Raw genomic sequence first — 9981 nt, forward strand, 5'->3', positions numbered from 1 at the left:
TAAAATACCATCTAATAAATCAAAAGCAGTGTCTGTAAAAAGAAAAGGGACCCTCAGTAAGGATCCTAAATGGATAAGTTATCCTCACCAATAATTAAATAGGTCACTTCTGGTCACACAGTCTATAAATAGGTAGACTGCAATTGTTTCTAGAACCCAAAAATGTAAACTTCAAGTTTTTTATTGCCTTGATGAAAATCTCCACATGATGGCTCATATGATCTACATATTAGGCTCTTCTCCAGGGGAGAAACTTCATTTTAGAGTCTGTAATGGATTTTCAAAGACAAATTTTATATGTTTAGACTGAGTTTCTGAAAATCCAGGAATTCTCCTCAGTAATGAAAAACATATCACTTCACCAGATCATAAAATATACTATATTTTGAATATAGTTTTTAATTGTTGAAGAAACAAACTCTGCAGCTGATGACAAATATTATATGTTTAATTTTTTTGCAAAAATTATAGAGTGTATATTTTTGGAAAAGTCCACTATCAGACTCTTGGAAAAAAATTATATTAACCAGACAAATTAGGGGTGAGGGGACTTAGTCATGTTGAGCTCAAAGAAGCTTCCAGATCGAAGATATTTCTGAATCAATTCCACTGACCCCTTGTACCTATTCCTAAAGGGACCAATAATTCCGAATAAAATGACAATTAGAGGCAGTTAATGTGAAACAAGGACTGTATGAGAAAATTCAAACTGCTTTGGCATTATCTGCTTTTACACTCCCAAAGAATGCATCGATAATAACAATGTGTTAGCCAAAATACATGATGTCTGTTATCAGCTGTTAATAGAAGAGAGTTGGAAATTGAGACAATAAAAAGATGTGTTTACTTAAATGAAATCTTTGTGGTTCGTCTACCATAAACCATGTGCAAGCAAGCCCTAATTTCAACATGGGACACTAACAAATCAGAATATTCAAAAACAGTATTAGGATTGTTGACAGAGGCATTTGGTTCATATTTAACTTGAATCTTATCTACTTTCAAGCTGAGTCTTAGCTTGACTTTGGCTAAAGTGCTTTCTATCCAAGGCTAATACCAATTATACCCCTTGTTCAGAGCACATTCTCCTAAGATAAACTTCCTAGGATGGACAAAGCTCCTGGAAAGTATCAAATCTTCAGTCTCTCAGAAACACTCATGAATGGATGGTATTGTGAAAGTGTTGATTATCAATATTCCCATATGATACTTTTCTCTCAGTTAGATCCGCTCAATTCTCCAGATATTCCTGGAAGCACAATAGAAGATCCTAAATAATGAGGAGTGATAAAACTCTGGCCCTTGGGCCACTAGATAATTAATGCCTTTTTTTTCCTTATCTACAAAGTAGCACACCACCCACACTTGTCCTCCCCATTATTTAATTAAAATGTTAATTCTTCATCCAACGTGCACATACACCTCTACTAAGGCTGTGGAACCACTGCTAGACGGTAAAACATGTCAATCTACCAAATTTGCATCCAAATGTGTTAGAGAAGAGGGATAAGATTGAGAGAACAGAGATGGAGTACATGCTGAAAATCACAGAAAATGTTACTGTACTCAAAAGCAAAGAGATATTTGAAGTCCCTACCGAGTAGCAAAACTCGAACATCCAACCTCACTGTTAATCTGAGCCAGATATTTCACAAACCACTTGATAACCAATATACAACATGCATCTCAAATTAAAAAGTCACAAGGCTGCAATGTAAATGTGTGAGTTTTAAGAGTTATTATCTTTCATCACACTCCCAGATAAAAGGAAGGGTTGCTGAAGGTAGAATTCAGCTTAAATCCCAAACTACATTGTCTGTATGATGGGCCAACAATTAAAAGCACATGATTATGTCAATTTTCTTTTAAAAATCATAGGATTTTGTACTATTGAAAAATTGCATCTTTACATGATAAACTTGCTTTGTGTCTTTGATGAATAGGGTAGGACTCTTTTAGGAGGGAAGAGTATCAAGTCTTCCTTTCATGCCATTTCAATTAAACTATAAAATGTCTATAATATTAAAGAAAGACATAGTTGTACAAAAAGCAACTGAGGAACCTGTTTTCCTCCCATAAATAGCAACACTGATCAAATAACTCTCCACTTTAATTTTCATCAAATGTTCCTATCTTCATGTCCCTTTAAGAAAGGCCTTGACTTTACTGTTAATAATTCACAAAATAATAATAATAATAATAAGTCACTTTATTTAATGCTTTGTAGATTTCATCAAATGTATAGATTGCCTCATAGAAGTTTTCCATTTACTTACCCATTCAGTTTTTTTTCTATAGTAGTATTTCCATAGTAATATTCTGTGTTTAATATAAATTTTATAAACGTATGTTAAATGATTTCTGAGAATAAAACAAAACAAAAGACTGCATTGGCATTATTTTCCCCTGAAATTTAGTTTTTAAATAATGGAAGAAAAATATAATGAATTATGAATCTGCCATTAATAAATGGAATTTAATAAATGGCAGATACTGAATTCATAGTAATAAACAACTATTTTTCTCCATTAATAAATTGTGAGCCATGCCTGAGAATAATGGAAAATCATGTGAAAGGACACTTGCTATAAAACCACAGGACTGTTAGCCACGAATACAAGGGCCCCATTTGCCAACTTTCAGTTGCAATTGATGTAAGTCATCAATTTGAGTTTCCATGTATATGTACTCTTTCCTTTAATTTCAACACATAACTGTGATAATATTGTTTATTGCATACTAAATATTTCTACCAAATGTGTTGCCTCATAGCTCTAGGGCTAAAATAAAGGTTGGTTTTGTGTGTGTGTGTGTGTGTGTGTGTGTGTGTGTGTGTGTGTGTGAGTATGTTTTAATGAAAAGCAGAATATCATGGTTCCCAACTCGTTTGTGAAAGATGAAAGAGAAAGGTGATACTCAAAAGTAATGATCACTGATTATAAGATTCAGTTTTTAAAATTTTGGAGTAAAGCTATCCTGGAAAAAAAAAGGTTGGATTTTAGATTAACCCGATGCAATATATTTGATAGTTTCTATACTTCCTTTTTCAGGCCATATACCTGGGTGAAATCAAATCTTCATATTACATTGAAAAGAAAAATACTGTAGAGATAAAAACTTGGTTTTATGTCTGGCTTTGAAGATCACAAAAAGTGAATTGATTTCTAATATTTCACATACACATGATATAAAGATCCCAAGGAACAATTTTCATTTTAACCTGTTATCTGTAAGTCATATTTCATAAGAATAATATAAAATGAAAGATGGTTTACCTTCTCTTTATACAGTTTTTTAATGAATGTAGAATGAAATATCTTTGTTTTTCTGACATAGAATTAGAAAGGCAAATATGTTGGGAGATTGGAAGTAATTAATCCTTCAGCCACATTCCCCTGCAGATTTCCAACTGATTAAAAATAGATAGAGGAGCAGAACCAATTAAGAACAGACACAACCTGTGCAACCATACGTGGAGTTTCTGCACAGGAGCCAGAGGGGAGTTAAAATACAGTGTCTGCCTTAGTAATACAGTTTCTGGATTAGAGGGCAACTTGGTCTGGCAGCAAAAATGGGCTCCCTCCAATTTCTGTCCTGAGTTGGATTCTCTGACTAAACTTGCTTCAGTGAACGTGAAAAGGAAGGAACCACAGAGGTGTAGAGAAAAGGATGAAAACTTATTTTTTAGCTTCTCTTTAGAGGGACAGAAGTGCCTAGTAACATGGTCTGAGACAGGAACTCAGAAAAGGGAAGAACAGAATTTTGCAAATGTCTTTTAACAACTTCACTAAAATGCTTTAATAAAACATGTTATAATTTTTCTGTAATCACTTCACTAGAAACAGTATGGTATAAAGGTATCATATGCAGAAACAGGCTTAATCTAAATTCTAGTTCTGTCACTTACTGTGTCACAATTTCCTCATCTATATAAAAGAGATAATAATACTGTTATCAAATCTAAAAAGCTCCCAGTAGTTAGACAAAAGTTTAAACACCACTGGCAAGGAAAACCAGAGACAATTAAAATATGACAGAAAGCTCTTAATGCTATGAATTTTATTTTGTATGCTTATTGAAAACACTCTTTTAGAATTATGCATTTTAAATTATATACCAGTCTCATGCATATATAAAGAGGAAAATATAAGCATCATAAATTGGAATTATTTATTATTATTTATTTATTTTGCGGTATGCGGGCCTCTCACTGCTGCGGCCTCTCCCGCCGCGGAGCACAGGCTCCTGACGTGCAGGCTCAGAGGCCATGGCTCACGGGCCCAGCGGGTCCGCGGCACGTGGGATCCTCCCAAACCGGGACACGAACCCACGTCCCCTGCATCGGCAGGCGGACTCTAAACCACTGCGCCACCAGGAAAGCCCCATAAATTGGAATTAGACATTGCTAAGACTTCTTCATATTCAGATTCAAACTTTTCCAAACCAGTTCTTGCATCAGATTTGTCAACATCTGAGTTTTTCCTTATAGCATTGTCCACTGTGCTATCAGAAGTGTTAATGGTACAGCACTTCTTCACATAAACCCAACTAAACACCACTGGTGCTGGGCCCCTCATCTGGCTTTACACACTGGCTCCAGCTTTAGGAATGCTGCTCAACCTGTGTGGCTCACCATTCCCCCGTTACCCACCAACAACCATGTGGCTCTTAGGAGTTAAATAGTGCTTTATTTACTGTCCCTGGGATTTCCTTCCTAGCTCCTGACATCTCTTCTGCATGTTTTAAGACTGGTGATTTTGATGTTTTCACATGTGCAGGTAATAACAAATACCATCTTAACTGCTGTCCCATGGATAGCAATTTTAAGAAATCATCAATCTTAAGACATACCCTGACTTTAAAACTGTACAAAAGTTTTAAAGTATGCAGCATAGAATTGGTGGAAAATAGCAGAGCTGTTATATGGATTTAAATGAATCAAATAATCTGAAGACCTTAGAAGACTGGCAGATACTCTGTAAGAATGCACCAAATGTGGTCAGTTACTATTACTCCTAGCTAATCCAACACATAGTCATGAGCTCCAGTTGGTTAATTAAAGAAAATGCTACTCCACGAGTCCTGTATATTTTTGGCTCCCTAACAACAAGGAAAATTCTTTAGAAAATTAAATGTTAAACAAATCTCTCTAATCAATGGCTTCTATTATGCTGAAGATTAAACTAGGGTTTCCTTGAAAACAGAAATATATGGAACATCAACACCAGTGTTGTCGGAATTCCCTGGTGGCCCAGTGGTTAGGACTCCGCGCTTTCACTGCAGGGGGTGCAGCTTCCATCCCTGGTCAAGGAACTAAGATCCCACATGCTGCATGGCACAGCCAAAAGAAAAACAAACAACAAACCCCAAAACACCAGTGTTGTAACAAGTCCTACTTGAAGTATCTGTAGAATCATGGCACTCATGAAACTTCAAATTTTATAAAAGACAAATATCATGTTTTCTCCTAATATATTCTACATATCAACAACAACAAAAAAGTTTTTACTCTACACTAATGCTTAGCCATCTATGACCTCCTGGAGCAGGGGTATGGGAAACATGTTGCTCAATGTGTAGTTATTTTGCTTTTGGTATACTAAGAAGAGCTGATGATCCCCCATCCCCCATCCCCCATCAGAAGTCTACCACGGCTCAAGATCAGAAAGAAGGGCTGACTTACATTACACTGAAAGCTGGCAACTGAAGTTTACCCTTATTCATAACAACATTTTGATCAGCATAAGCTCATACTTTCATAAAACTAGATGAATCTACTTGAAAATGGACTCCTGAGATTTGCCTGCATCTCATAAATTTGCCTTCCATTTACAATTCAGTACATTTAAATCCACATCACTGCAACAATGAAGGATCACTGCCACCTATAGACACAGAATAGACTAGAGAAACATTTCAATACTTAAGAAAAATGAGTGTTCAGAATTTAAATTAGAAATATTTTGTTAAAACAGTACCTTAGCAAAGAGAAATAGCAGCTTAGAACAATCTTTCAAAAGCAAATATTTTGTCTATTGCTTTACTGCCTGATCAAATCATTTACCCAAAGAGACATCAGCATTACCTGTGAGATGAATGAGGTATGTTTATTTATATGTAATATCTTGAAGTTTCAAAATACTAGTTTTCCACACAGTTGGAAACATGCAGAAATAATGTATGTGGCTTCCTAGTTTGTTTTCTAGCTTGTTAAAATGTAAAAGCAAGTGTGATTGTATGAAACTTGAGTCTTTTCTCCCCTAACATAAGCAAAGAAAAAGCGAAACATTGTTATTGCTGAAAGAAAATAGCACAGACAAATAAATAAGAATACTAAATCTCCACTGAAGTATTTCCTTACTTATCAAAATGAAATGTTCCCATATATTTCCCACAAATGCATGTTTCCAGCAAATCAGCCAGATGTCCAAACAATGAAATACCATCTTGTAAAAAAGCCTGTGCTTATGTTATTTCTGACACAGCCATGCTAAAATGTGGCTCTGGCCAGATTCCTCTTTCTTAAGCTCTCCAGTCCTATTTCTAGAGTGATCCAGTTACATTTAAGATTGAGCATAAATGCCAGGAATGTATCCACACCAATTCACACTTTGTTAATCCCAACATTCTTTGGTCTTAACCTGGGTATTTAATACCACTTTCCTGCTCTAAGACCTTTTTGATAAGGGAAGAAGTTTGGCCTAGAAGCAAAGAACAATTTTGGTAAAAACTGAATGGGTGAAACTGCTGAGGCATTCATTACCTCTCAAACAACAGAAACTATTTCTCCAAGAATTGTTTTGGTAACAGGGTGATATGTCCTTGCATTCATCTCCATGAAGCTTTCCATGACTGTCTATTTTACACTGATCAGAATTAGTCTTCATGATACATACCCTGCCCATGATACACACCATGTCCTTTCCTTTCTCAGCATCACTCAACAGAACTAAAAGATGTTCATGTCTCAGAGTTAAATAGACTGAACTCAGAACTCCCAAATTATAAGCTATGCATCAGTGCAATAAGCATAAAAGTAGTTTCAATAAATAGTTTGAATGAATTAAATTTCAACCAAAACATTTTACTTATGAGCATGCTTATACAAAGGTAATCAGTGGCTCTGTAAACATGTGGTAAAAATATGGATTACCAATTATAATTTTAAAAGACAGAATCAAGGTTGTATGATCAAGGCCAATAGTGGCATCTGACTCCATGTAGGTACTGAGGAGCTCATGGATGCTGTTCACCTTCAATGAGCCCCTAGAAGGAGAGAAGATCTGGGGTTGGGGGACAACCATGAGCTTATACTCATAGCCATGAGTTCCTTCACTTCTTTTTTTTTTTTTTGCAGTATGCGGGCCTCTCACTGTTGTGGTCTCTCGCGTTGCGGAGCACAGGCTCCGGACGTGGAGGCTCAGCGGCCATGGCTCACGGGCCCAGTCGCTCCGCGGAATGTGGGATCCTCCGGGACCGGGGCACGAACCCGCGTCCCCTGCATCGGCAGGCGGACTCTCAACCACTGCGCCACCAGGGAAGCCCCTCCTTCACTTCTTTAAGGCACTAATGTCTTCAACCCATATTTTATCCTGGAATCCCCAGATTCTAAAGTATTCTACCACATTGTTTCAAAATGCTGGTCTTAGGCCTCTCTTTTCTGCCTACATTAGGACACAAGAAATAGGAACTTCTTCACACAAATGGGAAAAAAATTATCCTTTACTCCCTACTCTAAATGTCCTTCTTGAGTCAAAATTTGATTCCAAGTTGCACAAGATTACTCAAAACAGAGAAAATGTGTGCCAATCTATAGATAGGGTATTGCATAGAGACACTATCAGAATAGAGAAATTTTTAGTCACTTATGTGCAGAGGTTTTACAAGAACTATCAATCCCATTTAATGAATTAGGAAACAGATGATCATGCAGACTCAGTAACTTGATCAAAATCAGACAACTGATATGTGAAAAGCAGGGATTTGAACCCAGGTTTGGCTATGCTCATTTATTATATTTTACTCACAAGTAGAGGACAGAGTTGGACTACACCTATAAACCTACAAAATTCACTGGTTTTATCAGTTGCTAGCTGTGTTATGCTTCTTTGGACTATCTATAATCAGACTTGCACACAGATACAGAAAATTAATAAGAGGACATTTTATCTATTCTTAGGTAGAATAAGCAGGGTAAACCTGTTGCCTAAAATTATAGAAAGAAATCTTCAAGACTTGAAAAAAAAGTCAAAGCATCACAGATAAGAACTATGTTTTGTACCCTGATAGTTCAAATCAGTATGCAGTCTACAACGTGCAAATTTAAAATACAGAGGGTAGGGCTTCCCTGGTGGTGCAGTGGTTGAGAATCTGCCTGCCGATGCAGGGGACACGGGTTTGAGCACTGGTCTGGGAAGATCCCACATGCCACGGAGCAACTAGGCCCGTGAGCCACAACTACTGAGCCTATGCGTCTGGAGCCTGTGCTCTGCAACAAGAGAGGCCGCGACAGTGAGAGGCCCGTGCACCGTGATGAAGAGTGGCCCCCGCTTGCTGCAACTGGAGAAAGCCCTCGCACAGAAACGAAGACCCAACACAGCCAAAAATAAACAAACAAATAAATAAATAAATATTTTTTAAAAATGTTGATGTATGAATATTAAAAAAAATACAGAGGGTAAACTTGGATTCTGAAATATTTTAAATCAAATATTAATATCTATTCCTCTCACATAGTTAAACAAGATTACAAGTTGCCTTATATTTAATAAGCGAACCAAAATGATTTGAAACAGCAATATCATCAAGCTTTGCTGAACAAATCCCTTTTTTCCTAGAGTAATGAAACATACCCACATTCTGGTTTTTATTAATATATAATAAAAAATCAAATTTGAGCATCATGTCCAGACCGTGTGTGAGTGACCTCAAACTATACTTGAATAGAATGCCAGATTTAGAAGAACTAGTGTAAATAAAGCAGATTTCAGAATGCGAGAGTGTATAAAAGGGAAATAGAATCCCCACTTACGAGCAATCTAGACCCAACATTGGCTACACACTTGTAGGTGGGAGAGAGAAAGTGACTTTAGTAAGACTTTTTTTTCTATATCAAAGCATTTTTATAGATTTTTGAAAGAGTAGTATATTTAAATTCATTTTCCCATATTAGAAAAGGAAAAGAAAGCCCCCAAATTTAGAAATTATTTCATTAATTATCAAATATATAATTTCATAATAATACAAATGTGATGGTACTGGACAAGTTATTAAATATTTACATGCACAACTCATGGATAATTAAATTTCAGATCATCTGGCAACAAAACTACCTTGAGCATAAATTATGGTACAGAAATGAAGCAACTGCCATTTTTAGAAATGAAATACATCCGTGGCAACCCAAATATCTGCCCTGAACTGTAAACTGTAATGAGAACATCAAACTTCCAGATTAACTGCGGCAAATGCAATGCTTTTATCATCAGCATGAAGCCAGATCCATAGTAGGAAGTTAATACACATTTGTTGAATTAATAAATATGTAGCAATATATAGATAGGAAAAGAGATGCTGTAGCTTTCAAGAGCAGGGTTGAAAATTCCAAAGAAGAAACATTGTTCATAAAATATCAAAATGAAAGCTACAGAGGAGCCATTGATGTTTAAATCCTATCTTCCTATCAACTTGATCAACCATATTTCTCAGCAACATGTAATACAAGTCCTGTCACGTTTCAGAATTAATAGCCTAGAGTTTTTAATTCTTACTGAGGTTGACAAATTATTGTTCCTTATGGCACCAGTCACACTTGATCATAAGTAGCATCTCTACACGTAACTTTCCCTCCATCAAATTGAGCCTAAGTTTATTTGTCTAACACAAAATGCCAAAAGGTCTATGATGTGCAATGAATCAAATGTTTTCCATTAATGAGCAAAATGTTTCATATGTGGAAAATGATTCTCCAGCTTCCAAATG

The sequence above is a fragment of the Mesoplodon densirostris genome, chromosome 20 (genome assembly GCF_025265405.1).
Source record: "Mesoplodon densirostris isolate mMesDen1 chromosome 20, mMesDen1 primary haplotype, whole genome shotgun sequence".
In the NCBI taxonomy this organism is placed as follows: Eukaryota; Metazoa; Chordata; class Mammalia; order Artiodactyla; family Ziphiidae; genus Mesoplodon; species Mesoplodon densirostris.